The sequence below is a fragment of the Cherax quadricarinatus genome, chromosome 9 (genome assembly GCF_038502225.1).
Source record: "Cherax quadricarinatus isolate ZL_2023a chromosome 9, ASM3850222v1, whole genome shotgun sequence".
Classification (NCBI taxonomy): Eukaryota; Metazoa; Arthropoda; class Malacostraca; order Decapoda; family Parastacidae; genus Cherax; species Cherax quadricarinatus.
Genome location: NC_091300.1, coordinates 10,999,074 through 11,020,528, shown reverse-complemented (window position 1 = coordinate 11,020,528; position 21,455 = coordinate 10,999,074). Strand labels below are relative to the sequence as shown.

The window sequence follows — 21,455 nt, the reverse complement described above, 5'->3', positions numbered from 1 at the left end:
AATTCATGTGTAAAGCCTGGAAATGTAAATAATAAGCAAAGGAAGTGTTATTTTAGTGCCATGAATGCCTTCATTGTTTATTCTGGACCCTATTTTGAAACTGGCACATACTGAAATTTGTGTGAAATTGGGCAAATCACCAAATTCTGATCACTTTATTGGGTAGTTGAAATAGTTGACTGGTCAATTTCTTGTGCTCAGTTCATAAAATGGAACACATACTAGTGAAATAGCTAAGAATTTGGTCTAATGGAACAATGTAATTTGCTGAAAATAGGACTCATCGTGGGCAAAATCACCGATGCATAAATATTGCTGACACAGCAAAATTCGTAAGAGCATAATTTCATCAATTTTTTATAAAATTTTGTAATTTTTGTTGTATTACCTTCAGAAAAAGATTTTCTACCATAAGAAAAAATAACAAATTCTTTTTTGAAAATTCTTGGACCCTGTAGGGAATTTTCAGATTGAGGTTCTGGACCTTCAAGGGGTTAAGAGTTGTGGACAGTTAGACTGCAGATGAAAACTTAAAAGTGTTCAAAAATATTTAGAGTTTATCCACCGTTATATGAATTATTGTAATATGTATTACAAATTTTATTATTTTTTTTTATTATCACACTGGCCGATTCCCACCAAGGCAGGGTGGCCCGAAAAAGAAAAACTTTCACCATCATTCACTCCATCACTGTCTTGCCAGAAGGGTGCTTTACACTATAGTTTTTAAACTGCAACATTAACACCCCTCCTTCAGAGTGCAGGCACTGTACTTCCCATCTCCAGGACTCAAGTCCGGCCTGCCGGTTTCCCTGAACCCCTTCATAAATGTTACTTTGCTCACACTCCAACAGCACGTCAAGTATTAAAAACCATTCATCTCCATTCACTCCTATCAAACACGCTCACGCACGCCTGCTGGAAGTCCAAGCCCCTCGCACACAAAACCTCCTTTACCCCCTCCCTCCAACCTTTCCTAGGCCTACCCCTACCCCGCCTTCCTTCCACTACAGACTGATACACTCTTGAAGTCATTCTGTTTCGCTCCATTCTCTCTACATGTCCGAACCACCTCAACAACCCTTCCTCAGCCCTCTGGACAACAGTTTTGGTAATCCCGCGCCTCCTCCTAACTTCCAAACTACGAATTCTCTGCATTATATTCACACCACACATTGCCCTCAGACATGACATCTCCACTGCCTCCAGCCTTCTCCTCGCTGCAACATTCATCACCCATGCTTCACACCCATATAAGAGTGTTGGTAAAACTATACTCTCATACATTCCCCTCTTTGCCTCCAAGGACAAAGTTCTTTGTCTCCACAGACTCCTAAGTGCACCACTCACCCTTTTCCCCTCATCAATTCTATGATTCACCTCATCCTTCATAGACCCATCCGCTGACACGTCCACTCCCAAATATCTGAATACATTCACCTCCTCCATACTCTCTCCCTCCAATCTGATATCCAATCTTTCATCACCTAATATTTTTGTTATCCTCATAACCTTACTCTTTCCTGTATTCACTTTTAATTTTCTTCTTTTGCACACCCTACCAAATTCATCCACCAATCTCTGCAACTTCTCTTCAGAATCTCCCAAGAGCACAGTGTCATCAGCAAAGAGCAACTGTGACAACTCCCACTTTATGTGTGATTCCTTATCTTTTAACTCCACGCCTCTTGCCAAGACCCTCGCATTTACTTCTCTTACAACCCCATCTATAAATATATTAAACAACCACGGTGACATCACACATCCCTGTCTAAGGCCTACTTTTACTGGGAAATAATTTCCCTCTTTCTTATGTACTCTAACTTGAGCCTCACTATCCTCATAAAAACTCTTCACTGCTTTCAGTAACCTACCTCCTACACCATACACCTGCAACATCTGCCACATTGCCCCCCTATCCACCCTGTCATACACCTTTTCCAAATCCATAAATGCCACAAAGACCTCTTTAGCCTTATCTAATTACTGTTCACTTATATGTTTCACTGTAAACACCTGGTCCACACACCCCCTACCTTTCCTAAAGCCTCCTTGTTCATCTGCTATCCTATTCTCAGTCTTACTTTTAATTCTTTCAATAATAACTCTACCATACACTTTACCAGGTATACTCAACAGACTTATCCCCCTATATTTTTTGCACTCTCTTTTGTCCCCTTTGCCTTTATACAAAGGAACTATGCATGCTCTCTGCCAATCCCTATGTACCTTACCCTCTTCCATACATTTATTAAATAATTGCACCAACCACTCCAAAACTATATCCCCACCTGCTTTTAACATTTCTATCTTTATCCCATCAATCCCGGTTGCCTTACCCCCTTTCATTTTACCTACTGCCTCACGAACTTCCCCCACACTCACAACTGGCTCTTCCTCACTCCTACAAGATGTTCTTCCTCCTTGCCCTACACACGAAATCACAGCTTCCCTATCTTCATCAACATTTAACAATTCCTCAAAATATTCCCTCCATCTTCCCAATACCTCTAACTCTCCATTTAATAACTCTCCTCTCCTATTTTTAACTGACAAATCCATTTGTTCTCTAGGCTTCCTTAACTTGTTAATCTCACTCCAAAACTTTTTCTTATTTTCAACAAAATTTGTTGATAACATCTCACCCACTCTCTCATTTGCTCTCTTTTTACATTGCTTCACCACTCTCTTAACCTCTCTCTTTTTCTCCATATACTCTTCCCTCCTTGCATCACTTCTACTTTGTAAAAACTTCTCATATGCTAACTTTTTCTCCCTTACTACTCTCTTTACATCATCATTCCACCAATCGCTCCTCTCCCCTCCCGCACCCACTTTCCTGTAACCACAAACTTCTGCTGAACACTCTAACACTACATTTTTAAACCTACCCCATACCTCTTCGACCCCATTGCCTATGCTCTCATTAGCCCATCTATCCTCCAATAGCTGTTTATATCTTTCCCTAACTGCCTCCTCTTTTAGTCTATAAACCTTCATCTCTCTCTTCCCTGATGCTTCTATTCTCCTTGTATCCCATCTACCTTTTACTCTCAGTGTAGCTACAACTAGAAAGTGATCTGAAATATCTGTGGCCCCTCTATAAACATGTACATCCTGAAGTCTACTCAACAGTCTTTTATCTACCAATACATAATCCAACAAACTACTGTCATTTTGCCCTACATCATATCTTGTATACTTATTTATCCTCTTTTTCTTAAAATATGTATTACCTATAACTAAACCCCTTTCTATACAAAGTTCAATCAAAGGGCTCCCATTATCATTTACACCTGGCACCCCAAACTTACCTACCACACCCTCTCTAAAAGTTTCTCCTACTTTAGCATTCAGGTCCCCTACCACAATTACTCTCTCACTTGGTTCAAAGGCTCCTATACATTCACTTAACATCTCCCAAAATCTCTCTCTCTCCTCTGCATTCCTCTCTTCTCCAGGTGCATACACGCTTATTATGACCCACTTCTCGCATCCAACCTTTACTTTAATCCACATAATTCTTGCATTTACACATTCATATTCTCCTTTCTCCTTCCATAACTGATCATTTAACATTACTGCTACCCCTTCCTTTGCTCTAACTCTCTCAGATACTCCAGATTTAATCCCATTAATTTCCCCCCACCTAAACTCCCCTACCCCCTTCAGCTTTGTTTCGCTTAGGGCCAGGACATCCAACTTCTTTTCATTCATAACATCAGCAATCATCTGTTTCTTGTCATCTGCACTACATCCACGCACATTCAAGCATCCCAGTTTTATAAAGTTTTTCTTCTTCTCTTTTTTAGTAAATGTCTACAGGAGAAGGGGTTACTAGCCCATTGCTCCCGGCATTTCAGTCGCCTCATACGACACGCGTGGCTTACGGAGGAAAGATTCTTTTCCACTTCCCCATGGACAATAGAAGAAATAAAGAAGAACAAGAGCTATGTAGAAAAAGGAGAAAAACCTAGATGTATGTATATATATATGCATGTGCGTGTCTGTGAAGTGTGACCAAAGTGTAAGTAGGAGTAGCAAGATATCCCTGTTATCTAGCGTGTTTATGAGACAGAAAAAGACACCAGCAATCCTACCATCATGCAAAACAGTTACAGGTTTCTGTTTCACAGTCATCTGGCAGGACGGTAGTACTTCCCTGGGTGGTTGCTGTCTACCAACCTACTACCTTTGTATTACAAATATGAATAGATAAAATGAATGAACTGTAATATACTGGAGCAGATATATATGGAGTAAAAGATGTAAAATAATTCTATATGTAAATTTGCTGATGGTTCTGAGTCATATCCACTGAAGCATGGTCTCAGATTAGGGCTTCTAAATTAGAAAAGAAATATTTACATGACTATAAACTATCAAGCAAGGCACAGGAAAGTAAAGACGATTAAAACTTCAATGCACGTTAATGAAATAAAAAAGACCAGCAAGCCTACCAGAGTGCAAAATCTTTAATCTTCCATTTCACTTCATTTGACAGGATGGCTGCTGCTGACCAACCAAACACAAAGTATGATGGCAGGAGTGAGAGTAGTTTAAAAATAAAAATTAACATGCTACATAGTAATGGCTCAACCTGAAGCATCAGCTTATTATCAGAGTGAATAATGATGAAGCACAAAGTAATGAAAAAGAACCTGTTCATTCTGATTCACTGTGAAGTATGAATGTGGGATAAGCTTAAAGTACACTTGATTCATCATTTCCCATGAAAGAAAAATAGCTCTTAAACAAAAACAACACTTTTAACAATTTGACTGACACAAGCCAATTTCTGAAACTGTCATTCGATGTCGCAAAATATTTGGAAAAAAAAAAAAAAATCTTATGAAATGATAGAGAATCTTTCCCCGATGCTAATGACACCAAAAGTATGAAATTTGATGAAATTACGCTCTCATGAAGTTACTGAACTCGGCGATATATACACATCAGCGATTTCACCAACTTTGAGCCCTATTTTCGGCAAATTCCATTTTTCCAGTCGACCAAACTCATAGCTATTTCTTTATAACGCCATTTGTTCTATTGACTGAGTACAAGAAACCGCCCATTTACCGATTTCAACAACCCAATAAAATGGTCAGAAATTGGCAATTTGGCCAATTTCACGCAAATTAAAAAAGATGCCAATTTCAAAATAGGGTACAGTATAAACAATGGAGACATTCCTGGCACTAAAATAACATTTTCTCTGTTCATTAGTCACATCTCCAGGCCCCTCTTATATTACTCCTGCCTTCTATTTTGATTTTTTATTCACAAAAAATAGAAGATTTACTGTTATGCAGACTACTGTATTATTGTAAAAATGGAATAAATAATATCAGTGCACTTGTGAAAGAATATTAGACTCACCAATTCATGTGTATTGGACGCATGGCGTGTTTTGTTTACTCTTGAACACTGGCAAAAAATCAAACATTTCCGCTACTTTGAGCTCAATTTCAAGGTCGTTTTCTTAGTGAAACTAATCAAAATCATCCGTAATATGTAATATGTCATCTGTAATATGTTTTCCATTCTATCAAATGAGACCAAGAAAACAAGAATACAACCATAAATACTATAGGAAAATACACCTTAAAGTCAGTGTTTTAATCCAAAAACACAGTCTGAGTTTTTTTTCTCATGCACTGCGTGCTGCAGGAATTTTTTTATACAGTACACACTGACCACACAGACCCATTCTATCACATGTGGGTGTACCAGCTTTCTCCCACTTGATTTGAAGCTGCTAGAATTTTTGAGTATATATACAGTGGAACCTCTACTTACGAGTGCATCCACATGCAAGTTTTTCCAGATACAAGCAGCTGCTCGGTCGATATTTTGCTTCCAGACGCGAGCAAAATTTCCAGATGCGAGCAGGCCTCAAGGGAGGTTAATTGACACTGGTGAGGGGGCTCTTGCTCTTGATCTAGGGAATTGGATCTCAGTTATTTGTTGGACTATCTTATTGAAACTTGGGCAATGTATGATGAAAAGATGCTTCTTAAAGTATACCAAAAATGAAAGAAATCGAGCCATAAATAACGGAGTTCACTTCTCAGCCATTAGCCTCCCCTTAGCGGTATATATTGGTATGGCTTTTATGGTTGTATTCTCGTTTTATTTGGTCTCATGTGGTAGAATGGAAGATATACTACAAATATAAATATGATTTTAATTGGTTTCACGATGAAAAGTACCTCGAAATTGAGCTCAAAATAGCACAAATGTTCGATTCTTTGGCGACATCAGTGGTAGACATCATGAGGTAGCAGTGGCAGACAACATGAAGCAGCAGTGGCAGACAACATGAAGCAACAGTGGCAGACATCATGAGGTAACAGTGGCAGACAACATGAAGCAGCAGTGACAGACAACATGAATCAGCAGCAGTGACAGACAACATGAGGTAGCAGTGGCAGACAACATGAAGCAGCAGTGACAGACAACATGACACAGCAGTGACAGACAACATGAGGTAGCAGTGGCAGACAACATGAAGCAGTAGTGGCAGACAACATGAAGCAGCAGTGGCAGACAACATGAAGCAGCAGTGGCAGACAACATGAAGCAGCAGTGGCAGACATCATGAGGTAGCAGTGGCAGACAACATGAAGCAGCAGTGGCAAAGTGTAGCATTAAGAGTGTAGCAATTAAGTGTAGCATTAAGAGTGTAGCAATTAAGTGTAGCATTAAGAGTGTAGCAATTAAGTGTAGCATTAAGAGTGTAGCAATTAAGTGTAGCATTAAGAGTGTAGCAATTAAGTGAAGCATTAACCCTTAAACTGTCCAAATGTAGATCTATGTTTTTTTCAACATTTGAAAGTATGTAAAAAAAGGAGATCTTCTTTTCTTTTTTTACATTTGAAAACGTGTAAAAAACTTTGATCTACTTTTTTTTTTTTTTTTTTGCTATATTTGAAAATATGTAAAAAAAATGTAGATCTACTTTTGGAGCACTACACATGTGAACATAGATCTGCTTGGACAATTTAAGGGTTAAGAGTGTAGCACTTATAAGTCACTCTGTCTGACTTTTTTGGGTTATCCTAGGTTCTTTACATATGTAGTCAGGAGCAGGAATGGCCGCTGTGGTGGCCCTATAAACCCCAACAACAATGGCTGCTGTCACCACCACTAGCCACGTACCTAATGACATGTATTTTATTCATTCTAGTGTATATATCATGTTTCTATGTTATTAATACTGTTTATTATGTCATATTACATGAATTGTGTTAGATAAATAAGCTGTAGAGTTGATATTAGGGAAATTATTAAAGTATTTTCTCGTGCCTGGAATTCCACTGGAACGAATTAATTCCATTTCAATTAATTTAAATGAGGAAAATTGACTCTGCAAATGAGCAAATCCAGTTGCGAGCAAGGTCATGGAACGGATTCAATTCGTAAGTAGAGGTTCCACTGTACGTCTGAAACACTGGCTCATAAGACGTGTGTATATGGCCGAAACAGTCAAAGGGTTAAATGTACAATTTGCTAAGCTTCTTGCAATGGTTAATCCTACCTTAGTGGGAAGCAGTTTATGTGGTATAAAAAATTATAAAAAATTGTCTTTTGTCTGTCTCATAAATATGCAAAGTTACAGGTACGTCTTACTACTTCTACTTACACTTAGGTCACACTAAACATACACGTACATGTTTATTTATACACAATCATCTGAGTTTTCTTTGATTTTATCTTAGTTCCTATTCTTAGTACTATTCCATGGGGAAGTGGAATAAGAATCTTTCCTCCGTAAGTCATGCGTGTTGTAAAAGTCAACTAAAATGCCGGAACAATGGGCTAGTAACCCCTTTTCCTGTAATAATTACTAAAAAGAATAAGAAGAAGAAAATTGTCAAAGTGGGAAGTCTGAATGTGCGTGGATGTTGAGCGAATGATAAGAAAGAGATGATTGTGGATGTTATGAATGAGAAGAAGCTGGATGTCCTGGCTTAAAGTGAAACAAAGCTGAAGGGGGTGGGCGAGTTTCAGTGGAGAGGAATAAATGGGATTAGGTCAGGGGTTTCTAATAGAGTTAGAGCTAAAGAAGGAGTAGCAATAATGTTGAAGGATGAGCTATGGCAGGAAAAGAGGGACTATAAATTTATTAAATCAAGGATTATGTGGAGTAAAATAAAGGTTGGATGTGAGAAGTGGGTTATAGTAAGCATATATATATATGCACCTGGGGAAGAGAGAAGTATAGAGGAGAGAGAGAGAGAGATTTTGGGAAATGTTGAGTGAATGCATGGGGAGTTTTGAACCAAGTGTGAGAGTACTTGTGGTAGGGGATTTTAATGTTAAAGTGGGTAAAAATGTTGTGGAAGGAGTAGTAGGTAAATTTGGGGTGCCAGGGGTAAATGAAAATGGGGAGCCTTTAATTGAGCTGTACATAGAAAGAGGTTTGGCAATAAGTAATACATATTTTATGAAAAAGAGGATAAATAAATATACAGTGGACCCCCGGTTAACGATATTTTTTCATTCCAGAAGTATGTTCAGGTGCCAGTACTGACTGAATTTGTTCCCATAAGGAATATTGTGAAGTAGATTAGTCCATTTCAGATCCCCAAACATACACGTACAAACGCACTTACATAAATACAATAATGTTGAAGGATAAGCTATGGCAGGAAAAGAGGGACTATAAATGTATTAATTCAAGGATTATGTGGAGTAAAATAAAGATTGGATGTGAAAAGTGGGTTATAATAAGCGTGTATGCACCTGGAGAAGAGAGAAGTGTAGAGGAGAGAGAGAGATTTTGGGAAATGTTGAGTGAATGCGTGGGGAGTTTTGAATCAAGTGTGAGAGTAATGGTGGTTGGGGATTTTAATGCTAAAGTGGGTAAAAATGTTATGGAGGGAGTAGTAGGTAAATTTGGGGTGCCAGGGGTAAATGTAAATGGGGAGCCTTTAATTGAGCTATGTGTAGAAAGAAATTTGGTAATAAGTAATACATATTTTATGAAAAAGAGGATAAATAAATATACAAGGTATGATGTAGCACGTAATGAAAGTAGTTTATTAGATTATGTATTGGTGGATAAAAGGTTGATGGGTAGGCTCCAGGATGTACATGTTTATAGAGGGGCAACTGATATATCGGATCATTATTTAGTTGTAGCTACAGTTAGAGTAAGAGGTAGATGGGAAAAGAGGAAGGTGGCAACAACAAGTAAGAGGGAGGTGAAAGTGTATAAACTAAGGGAGGAGGAAGTTCGGGTGAGATATAAGCGACTATTGGCAGAAAGGTGGGCTAGTGCAAAGATGAGTAGTGGGGGGGTTGAAGAGGGTTGGAATAGTTTTAAAAATGCAGTATTAGAATGTGGGGCAGAAGTTTGTGGTTATAGGAGGGTGGGGGCAGGAGGAAAGAGGAGTGATTGGTGGAATGATGAAGTAAAGGGTGTGATAAAAGAGAAAAAGGTAGCTTATGAGAGGTTTTTACAAAGCAGAAGTGTTATAAGAAGAGCAGAGTATATGGAGAGTAAAAGAAAGGTAAAGAGAGTGGTGAGAGAGTGCAAAAGGAGAGCAGATGATAGAGTGGGAGAGGCACTGTCAAGAAATTTTAATGAAAATAAGAAAAAATTTTGGAGTGAGTTAAACAAGTTAAGAAAGCCTAGGGAAAATATGGATTTGTCAGTTAAAAACAGAGTAGGGGAGTTAGTAGATGGGGAGATGGAGGTATTGGGTAGATGGCGAGAATATTTTGAGGAACTTTTAAATGTTAAGGAAGAAACAGAGGCAGTAATTTCATGCACTGGTCAGGGAGGTATACCATCTTTTAGGAGTGAAGAAGAGCAGAATGTAAGTGTGGGGGAGGTACGTGAGGCATTACGTAAAATGAAAGGGGGTAAAGCAGCTGGAACTGATGGGATCATGACAGAAATGTTAAAAGCAGGGGGGGATATAGTGTTGGAGTGGTTGGTACTTTTGTTTAATAAATGTATGAAAGAGGGGAAGGTACCTAGGGATTGGCAGAGAGCATGTATAGTCCCTTTATATAAAGGGAAAGGGGACAAAAGAGACTGTAAAAATTATAGAGGAATAAGCTTACTGAGTATACCAGGAAAAGTGTACGGTAGGGTTATAATTGAAAGAATTAGAGGTAAGACAGAATGTAGGATTGCGGATGAGCAAGGAGGTTTTAGAGTGGGTAGGGGATGTGTAGATCAGGTGTTTACATTGAAGCATATATGTGAACAGTATTTAGATAAAGATAGGGAAGTTTTTATTGCATTTATGGATTTAGAAAAGGCATATGATAGAGTGGATAGAGGAGCAATGTGGCAGATGTTGCAAGTATATGGAATAGGTGGTAAGTTATTAAATGCTGTAAAGAGTTTTTATGAGGATAGTGAGGCTCAGGTTAGGGTGCGTAGAAGAGAGGGAGACTACTTCCCGGTAAAAGTAGGTCTTAGACAGGGATGTGTAATGTCACCATGGTTGTTTAATATATTTATAGATGGGGTTGTAAAGGAAGTAAATGCTAGGGTGTTTGGGAGAGGGGTGGGATTAAATTATGGGGAATCAAATTCAAAATGGGAATTGACACAGTTACTTTTTGCTGATGATACTGTGCTTATGGGAGATTCTAAAGAAAAATTGCAAAGGTTAGTGGATGAGTTTGGGAATGTGTGTAAAGGTAGAAAGTTGAAAGTGAACATAGAAAAGAGTAAGGTGATGAGGGTGTCAAATGATTTAGATAAAGAAAAATTGGATATCAAATTGGGGAGGAGGAGTATGGAAGAAGTGAATGTTTTCAGATACTTGGGAGTTGACGTGTCGGCGGATGGATTTATGAAGGATGAGGTTAATCATAGAATTGATGAGGGAAAAAAGGTGAGTGGTGCGTTGAGGTATATGTGGAGTCAAAAAACGTTATCTATGGAGGCAAAGAAGGGAATGTATGAAAGTATAGTAGTACCAACACTCTTATATGGGTGTGAAGCTTGGGTGGTAAATGCAGCAGCGAGGAGACGGTTGGAGGCAGCGGAGATGTCCTGTTTAAGGGCAATGTGTGGTGTAAATATTATGCAGAAAATTCGGAGTGTGGAAATTAGGAGAAGGTGTGGAGTTAATAAAAGTATTAGTCAGAGGGCAGAAGAGGGGTTGTTGAGGTGGTTTGGTCATTTAGAGAGAATGGATCACAGTAGAATGACATGGAAAGCATATAAATCTATAGGGGAAGGAAGGCGGGGTAGGGGTCGTCCTCGAAAGGGTTGGAGAGAGGGGGTAAAGGAGGTTTTGTGGGTAAGGGGCTTGGACTTCCAGCAAGCGTGCGTGAGCGTGTTAGATAGGAGTGAATGGAGACGAATGGTACTTGGGACCTGACGATCTGTTGGAGTGTGAGCAGGGTAATATTTAGTGAAGGGATTCAGGGAAACCGGTTATTTTCATATAGTCGGACTTGAGTCCTGGAAATGGGAAGTACAATGCCTGCACTTTAAAGGAGGGGTTTGGGATATTGGCAGTTTGGAGGGATATGTTGTGTATCTTTATATGTTTATGCTTCTAGACTGTTGTATTCTGTGCACCTCTGCAAAAACAGTGATAATGTGCGAGTGTGGTGAAAGTGTTGAATGATGATGAAAGTATTTTCTTTTTGGGGATTTTCTTTCTTTTTTGGGTCACCCTGCCTCGGTGGGAGACGGCCGACTTGTTGAAAAAAAAAAAAAAAAAAAAAAAACTTACATAATTGGTCGCATTGGGAGGTGATCGTTAAGATGGGCCCACTGTACAAGGTATGATGTAGCATGTAATGAAAGTAGTTTGCTAGATTATGTATTAGTGGATAAAAGGTTGATGGGTAGGCTCCAGGATGTACACGTTTATAGAGGGGCAACTGATATATCGGATCATTATCTAGTTGTAGCTACAGTTAGAGTAAGAGGTAGATGGGATAAGAGGAAAATGGCAACAACAAGAGGGAGGTGAAAGTGTATAAACTAAGGGAGGAGGAAGTTCAGGTGAAATATAAGCAACTATTGGCAGAAAGGTGGGCTGGTGCAGGTATGAGTAGTGGGGGGTTGGGGTTGAAGAGGGTTGGAATGGTTTCAAAAAATGCAGTACTGTATTAGAATGTGGGGCAGAAGTTTGTGGTTATAGGAGGATGGGTGCAGGAGGAAAGAGGAGTGATTGGTGGAATGAAGTAAAGGGTGTGATAAAAGAGAAAAAGGTAGCTTATGAGAGGTATTTACAAAACAGAAGTGTTATAAGAAGAGTAGAGTATATGGAGAGTAAAAGAAAGGTGAAGAGAGTGGTGAGAGAGTGCAAAAGGAGAGCGGATGATAGAGTGGGAGAGGTACTGTCAAGAAATTTTAATGAAAATAAGAAAAATATTTGGAGTTAAACAAGTTAAGAAAGCATAGGGAACAAATGGATTTGTCAGTTAAAAACAGAGTAGGGGAGTTAGTAGATGGGGAGATGGAGGTTTTTGGGTAGATGGCGAGAATATTTTGAGGAACTTTTAAATGTCGACGAAGAATGGGAGGCAGTAATTTCATTCAATGGCTAGGGAGGTATACCATCTTTTAGGAGTGAAGAAGAGCAGGATATGAGTGTGGGGGAGCTGCATGAGGCATTACATAGAATGAAAGGGAGTAAAGCAGCTGAAACTGATGGGATCATGACAGAAATGTTAAAAGCAGGGGGGACATAGTGTTGGAGTGATTGGTATTTTTGTTTAATAAATGTATGAAAGAGGGGAAGGTACCTAGAGATTGGCAGAGAGCATGTATAGTCCCTTTATACAAAGGGAAGGGGGACAAAAGAGATTGTAAAAATTATAGAGGAATAAGTTTACTGAATATACCAGGAAAAGTGTACGGTAGGGTTATTACTGAAAGAATTAGAGGTAAGACAGAACGTAGAATTGCAGATGAATAACAAAAAAGGCACAATACCGTGACTGGAACGATACACAAATAACCCGCACATAAAAGAGAGAAGCTTACGACTACGTTTCGGTCCGACTTGGACCATTGACAAAGTCACACTAACCAGAAGTGGAGCAGGACGGCTATATATAGGCAGGAAGAGGTGGTGGTAGTAGTAGTAGTACAAGAATGGTATATAATACCAACAAGATGAAATCAGGACACATGCGCAACACCCGGGCATCCCTATCGTCTACGATAGGGATGCCCGGGTGTTGCGCATGTGTCTTGATTTCATCTTGTCGGTATTACATGCAATTCTTGTACTACTACTACTACCACCACCACCACCTCTTCCTGCCTATATATAGCCATCCTGCTCCACTTCTGGTTTAGTGTGACTTTGTCAATGGCCCAAGTCGGACCGAAACATCGTCGTAAGCTTCTCTCTTTTATGTGCAGGTTATTTGTGTATAATTGCAGATGAGCAAGGAGGTTTCAGAGTGGGTAGGGGATGCGTAGATCAAGTGTTTACATTGAAGCATAGATGTGTGAGCAGTATTTAGATAAAGGTAGGGAAGTTTTTATTGCATTTATGGATTTAGAAAAGGCATATGATAGAGTGGATAGGGAAGCAATGTGGCAGATGTTGCAAGTACGTACATGTATATGGAATAGGTGGTAAGTTACTAAATGCTGTAAAGAGTTTTTATGAGGATAGTGAGGCTCAGGTTAGGGTGTGTAGAAGAGAGGGAGACTACTTCCAGGTAAAAGTAGGTCTTAGACAGAACATTAAAATGGTATAAAATACCGACAGGTCTTAGACAGGGATGTGTAATGTCACCATGGTTGTTTAATATATTTATAGATGGGGTTATAAGAGAAGTAAATGCTAGGGTGTTCGGGAGAGGGGTGGGATTAAATTATGAGGAATTAAATACAAAATGGGAAGTGACACAGTTACTTTTTGTTCATGATACTGTGCTTATGGGAGATTCTAAAGAAAAATTGCAAAGGTTAGTGGACGAATTTGGGAGTGTGTGTAAAGGTAGAAAGTTGAAAGTGAACATAGAAAAGAGTAAGGTGATGAGAGTATCAACTGATTTAGATATAGAAAAATTGGATATCAAATTGGGGAGGAGTATGGAAGAAGTGAATGCTTTCAGATATTTGGGAGCTGACGTGTCAGCGGATGGATTTATGAAGGATGAGGTTAATCATAGAATTGATGAAGAAAAAAAGGTGAGTGGTGCATTGAGGTATATGTGGAGGCCAAAAATTTTATCTATGGAGGCAAAGAAGGGAATGTATGAAAGTATACTAGTACCAACACTCTTACATGGGTGTGCAGCTTGGGTTGTAAATGCTAGAGCGAGGAGGCGGTTGGAGGCAGTGGAGATGTCCTGTCTAAGGGCAATGTGTGGTGTAAATATTATGCAGAAAATTTGGAGTGTGGAAATTAGGAGAAGATGTGGAGTTAATAAAAGTATTAGTCAGAGAGATGAAGAGGGTTTGTTGAGGTGGTTTGGTCATTTAGAGAGAATGGATCAAAGCAGAATGACATGGAGAGCGTATAAATCTGTAGGGAAAGAAAGGCGGGGAAAGAGTCGTCCTCAAAAAGGTTGGAGGGAGGGGGTAAAGGAGTTGTTGTGGGCGAGGGGTTGGACTTCCAGCAAGCGTAAGTGAATGGTGACAAATGGTATTTGGGACCTGACGAGCTGTTGGAGTGTGAGCAGGGTAATATTTATGAAGGGATTCAGGGAAACCGGTTATTTTATATAAGCGGACTTGAGTCCTGGAAATAGGAAGTACAATGCCTGCACTCTAAAGGAGGGGTTTGGGATATTAGCAGTTTGGAGGGATATATTGTGTATTTTTTATACGTATATACTACTTCTAAACAGTTGTATTCTGGGCATCTCTGCAAAAACAGTGATTATGTGTGAGTGAGGTGAAAGTGTTGAATGATGATTTTCTTTTTGGGGATTTTCTTTCTTTTTGGGGATTTTCTTTCTTTTTGGGTCACCCTGCCTCGGTGAGAGACGGCTGACTTGTTGAAAAAAAAAAATTTCATAAAATATTCAGAAAAAATTATGCTAAAAGTAAATAATAAACAGGGAATACAGTAGGGCTCTGCTTTACGGCATTTTGCCTTACGGCGTTCCATTAATTCAGACATTTTAAATTATGACCAAAACTTGTTACATGAATCCCCCCACCTGACTCTCTAATACAGTCACCAAGTGCAACCCAGTTTGTTTACATTCTCCGAGCTCCAAGACTCTCCATGATGTCTGGAAGTTTTCCAAAATTTCAAGTGTTTTAAAGTTATTTAAAATTTTATATATACTCTGATAATTATATTTGTGTGTACAGGTACACATTAAAATCACTAAGAGCAAACTTTATAGTCTTGAAAATGCCATATGCTGAATGTTGAAGACAAGAGTAAAACAACTGAACTTAAATCAAGTTTATAAAATTGCTCACAAACAGTGTCCAGAATATCTTGCTGCCAATTTTGTCAAGGTTGGGAACCAAAGCAATCACAGTACTAGGGGGAGAGAGCACAACTTTGTAGCACCCACAGTCAGTGGCCAGGCATCAAACACCATTTATTGTACAGCAATAAAGGAATGGATATGACTGCCTGCACATGTCAAAGCCAGTCATAACATGAACCAGTTCAAGAAGAGATCCAAAAGGTGCCTAATGAATGTACCAACAGAAGGGGAGGAGAATTATTTTTTTATTTTTTTTTTTAGCTAACACACATGTAAATTTAAATACACCTACCATCCGACTTACGACCGAGTTCGGTTCCGAGAAACCGGTCGTAAGTCGAACTTTACTACTGATTATCAGCAAAACATTTTTGTAATGACTTTATTTTATTGTTTTATTTTGGCATTTCATGTTTTACTTTACTTTTTATGTTGTTAGTATTGTATTTTATACTGTAAGGTTTAGGATAAACACTGTGTACAACACAAATAGTGGGTTATTTCCCAGAAATTTGGCATAAAAAACACGGTCGTAAGTCGAGTGGTCGTAAGTCGAGCAGGTCGTAAGTTGGATGGTAGGTGTAACTTATTTTACCTTATTCCTAGTATATCTCCTCTATAGTATAATAATAAGGTATTAGAAAGACCCCAATGGAAATAAGTCACTTTCTCTGACTTTTCTGGGTTATCCTAGGTTCTCTACACGTATGCTGCTATGTACGATAATCTTTTTTTTTTTTTTTAACAAGTCGGCTGTCTCCCACCAAGGCAGGGTGACCCAAAAATAAAGAAAATCCCCAAAAAGAAAATACTTTCATCATCATTCAACACCTTCACCTCATTCACACATAATCACTGTTTTTGCAGAACACAACAGTATAGAAGCATATACGTACAGTGGACCCCCAGTTCGCGATGCTATCGGTATCCGATAAATCCGGTAACCGATGCATTATATTGCAGAAAATTTGCCTCGCTTCCCGATACAAAACCCGGTATGCGATGTGGTTCGTACGAGACGTGTCCATGTGTGGCCTGAACTGCCCCGTGTGTGCCAGTGTTTACAAGCCAGCCAGTGTGCGTGCATCTAAGGATACATTCGGTACATCCCATATTATCCATATTATCACTGTTTTTGGTGCCTGTTTTTGCAAAATAAGTCACCATGGGCCCCAAGAAAGCTCCCAGTGCCAACCCTTCGAGACCAAGGGTGCTAATGACTGTTGAAATGAAGAAAGAGATACTAATTGCAAAGTACGAAAGTGGAGTGCGTGCGTCGGAGCTGGTCAGGTTGCATAGTAAACCCAAATTAACCATCTCTACTACAGTGAGCAAGAAAACGGCAATCAAGGAAACTATTCTTGCAAAAGGTGCAACTGTGATTACGAAACAGTGACCTCAAGTGTTAGAAAATGTTGATAGACTGTTATTGGTGTGGATAAATGAAAAACAGATAACAGGAGATAGCATCTCTCTAGTGGCATTAAAAGAAGAAGGGAAGTAACCCCGGAAAAGGACTTGCTACCTCAAGTCCTAATGGAGGGGGATTCCCCTTCTAAATGCTAACACCATCCACACTCTCCCCTCCTTCCATCCCATCAATCCTCACCAGATCTTCATTAAAGTTAAGTGTCAATTATTCTTTCGTTATTTATTGTTATTTATTGTTATTGTTGTTATTGTAATTACTATTCTATTGCATTAAACTTAATATTTCATGTGGTAAAAGTTTTTTTTTTCATACTTTTGGGTGTCTTGCACGGATTAATTTGATTTCCATTATTTCTTATGGGGAAAATTGATTTGCTTTCCGATATTTTTGGTTTACGATGAGCTCTCAGGAACGGATTAGTATCGCGAACCGGGGGTCCACTGTACGTATAAATATACACAACATATCCCTCCAAACTGCTAATATCCCGAACCCTCCTTTAGAGTGCAGGCATTATACTTCCCATTTCCAGGACTCAAGTCCAGTTAATAAAATAACTGGTTTCCCTGAATCCCTTCACTAAATATTACCCTGCTCACACTCCAACAGATCGTCAGGTCCCAAATACCATTTGTCTCCATTCACTCCTATCGAACATGCTCATGCACGCCTGCTGGAAGTCCAAGCCCCTCGTCCACAAAACCTCCCTTACCCCTTCCTTCCAACCTTTTCGAGGACGACCCCTACCCCGCCTTCCTTCCAGTACAGATTTATACACTCTCCATGTCATTCTACTTTGATCCATTCTTACTAAATGACCAAATCACCTCAACAACCCTTCTTCCGCTGACTAATACTACTTTTATTAACTACACACCTCCTAATTTCCACACTCCGAATTTTCTGCATAAGTGGACCCCCGCATAACGATATTAATCCGTTCCTGAGAGCTCATTTTTATGCAAAATTATCGTTATGCGAGTGAATTTTCCCCATAAGAAATAATGGAAATCAAATTAATCTGTGCAAGACACCCCAAAGTATGAAAAAAACAATTTTTGCCACATAAAATATTAATTTTAATACACACAAACTGAAAAAGACATGCACAGTTACATGACACTTACCTTTATTGAAGATCTGGTGATGATTGATGGGATGGGAGGAGGAGAGTCTTAGTGTTTAGAAGGGGAATCCCCTTCCATTAAGACTTGAGGTGTCAAGTCCTTTTCCGGGGTTACTTCCCTTCTTCTTTTAATGCCACTAGGACCAGCTTCTGAGTCACTGGACTTCTGTCGCACAACATATCTGTCCATAAAGGCCTGTACCTCCCGTTCCTTTATGACTTTCCTAAAGTGGTTCACAACATTGTCAGCGTAATAGTCACCAGCACGGCTTGCAATAGCTGTGTTAGGGTGATTGTCATCAAAAAAGGTTTGCACTTTAAGCCACATTGCACACATTTCCTTAATCTTTGAAGTAGGCAACTTCTTCAATTTCTCTCTTCCCTCCTCCGAAGCAGTTTCCTCAAGTGTGGCCTCTTGCTGATGAAGATGATTTAGCAGCTCATCAGTGATTAGTTCTTCATTGTCCTCCTCCACCAACTCTTCCACATCATCCCCACTAACCTCCAACCTGACTTTCCCAATGCCACAATGGATTCCTCAACTGGCATAGGATTCCCAGGGTTAGCCTCAAACCCTTCAAAATCCCTTTGGTCTACACATTCTGGCCACAGTTTCTTCCAAGCAGAGTTCAAGGTCCTCTTAGTCACTCCATCCCAAGCCTTACCTATAAGGTTTACACAATTGAGGATATTAAAGTGCTCTCTCCAAAACTCTCTTAGAGTCAATTGAGTTTCTGAGGTCACTACAAAGCACCTTTCAAACAGAGCTTTTGTGTACAGTTTTTTGAAGTTTGCAATAACCTGCTGGTCCATGGGCTGCAAGAGAGGAGTGGTATTAGGAGGCAAAAACTTCACCTTAATGAAGCTCATGTCCCCACAAAGTCGCTCTGCCACGTCTGTAGGATGACCAGGGGCATTGTCTAACACCAGGAGGCACTTAAGGTCTAATTTCTTTTCAGTTAGGTAATTTTTCACATTGGGGGCAAATGCTTGGTGTAACCAGTCATAGAAAAAGTCCCTAGTGACCCATGCCTTACTGTTTGCCCTCCACAGCACACACAAATTAGCCTTGAGGATATTCTTTTGCCTGAACGCTCTGGGAGTTTCAGAGTGATACACTAATAAAGGCTTCACTTTGCAATCACCACTTGCATTGGAACACATGAGAAGAGTAAGCCTGTCTTTCATAGGCTTATGTCCTGGGAGTGCCTTTTCCTCCTGAGTAATGTAGGTCCTGCTTGGCATTTTCTTCCAAAACAGGCCTGTTTCATCACAATTAAACACTTGTTCAGGTTTCAGTCCTTCACTGTCTATGTACTCCTTGAATTCCTGCACATATTTTTCAGCTGCTTTTTGGTCCGAACTGGCAGCCTCACAATGCCTTATCACACTATGTATGCCACTACGCTTCTTAAATCTCTCAAACCAACCTTTGCTGGCCTTAAATTCACTCACATCATCACTAGTTGCAGGCATTTTTTTAATTAAACCCTCATGCAACTTCCTAGCCTTTTCACTTATGATCACTTGAGAGATGCTATCTCCTGCTATCTGTTTTTCATTTATCCACACCAATAAGAGTCTCTCAACATCTTCTATCACTTGCGATCTCTGTTTCGAAAACACAGTTGAACCTTTGGCAAGAACAGCTTCCTTGATTGCCGTTTTCTTGGACACAATAGTAGCGATGGTTGATTGGGGTTTACTATACAACCTGGCCAGCTCGAAGACACGCACTCCACTTCCATACTTAGCAATGGTCTCTTTCTTCATCTCTATAGTAATTCTCACCCTTATTCCTGTAGGGTTGGCACTAGAAGCTTTCTTGGGGCCCATGGTCACTTATTTTGCAGATAAAATCACCAAAAACACTGTAATAATACGAAATGTTCCGATTGTATGCTTGGATGTTATCGCAGAGGCTGGCTGGTAAACAATGCCACCGGCTGAACATGTGAGGCTGGCTCAGGCCGCACATTAGACGCGTCTCGGACAAATAGCGTTGAGCGGGTTTTTTAGCGGCATGCGAGGCAAAATCTTAGCGATAAAATGTATCGGTATGCGGATTTAACGTTATGTGATGCCAACGGTATGCGGGGGTCCACTGTATTTACACCACACATTGCCCTTAGACAGGACATCTCCACTGCCTCCAACCTCCTCCTCGCTGCTGCATTCACAACCCAAGCTTCACACCCATATAAGAGTGTTGGTACTACTATACTTTCATACATTCCCTTTTTTGCCTCCATAGATAACATTTTTTGTCTCCACATATAACTCAACACACCACTCACTTTTTCTCCCTCATCAATTCTATGATTAACCTCATCCTAGTGGCATCCTGGCAGCAGCGGCATCCTAGCAGCTCTTATTCTTCAAGAAACCATCGCTCATCAAAGCTTGTGATGGCCTAATTGAAAGTACAACTACAGGAACCCACGTAGACCACAAAATGACCCAAGAATACTAACCCTTTCAGGGTCCGTCCCGTAGATCTACGGCTTTATGTTCAGGGTCCAAACCGTAGATCTACGCCATGAGCTCAGCTCACTCTGATAAACTGTGAGTGGTACATTTGGGCCTAGATATGAGAGAATACATCTATGTGGTATGTGTGCACCACATAAAACAGATCCTGCAGCACACTGTGTATAATGAGAGAAAAAAAATGAAATCATGATTTTTCGATTAAAACAGTAACTTTGCAGTGTTTTTTCGTATGTTTTTTATAGTTGTATTTGCGATTTCTTGGTCTCATTTGATAGAATGGAAGACATATTACAGAAATAGAGATGATTTTGATTGGTTTTAGCACTGGAAATGGCTTGAAACTGAGCTCAAAGTAGCAGAAATGTTAAATTTTTGCCGATATTCATGAGTAAACAAACGACCTCACACGTCTAATACACGCCAGCTGGTGGGTCTAATATACATTCACAAATGTGGTGATGATATTTATACAATTATTACAATATTGCATAACAGTAAATCTTCTATTTTTTGGTGTGAATAAAAATTCATTATGTGAATAAAAAATCAAAATGGAATTTATTTGTAAAGCCTCAAAACATAACTAATGAACAGAGGAAATGTTAGTTTAGTGCCAGGAATGCCTACATTGTTCATTCTGGACCCTATTTTGAAATTGGAATATTTTGAACTTTGTGTTAAATTGGCCAAATTAACAATTTCCGATCACTTTATTTTGTAGTTGAAACAGTTGACTTGGCGATTTCTTGTGCTCAATCGATAGAATAGAAGTAATACTAGTGAAATAGCTAAGAATTTGGTTGATTGGAATAATGTAATTGGCCTAAAATGGGAGTCAAAGTCGGCAAAATCGCCGATTCGTAAATATCGCTGAGACATCAAAATTCGCGAGAGCATAATTTCGTCAATTTTCCACCAAATTTCGTACTTTTTGTTTTATTACCTTCACAAAAAGATTCTCTACAATTTCATAAGAAAAAATAACAAATTTTTTTTTTT

At 39.4% G+C, this 21,455-nt stretch overlaps 1 protein-coding gene across 12 annotated transcripts in view; it reads right to left on the bottom strand.

The window, feature by feature from the left end:
- Positions 1 to 21,455, bottom strand: part of LOC128686219 (protein DOP1A) — a 234,706-nt gene that overhangs the window by 159,767 nt on the left and 53,484 nt on the right. The gene's annotated exons all lie outside the window — the stretch shown is intronic.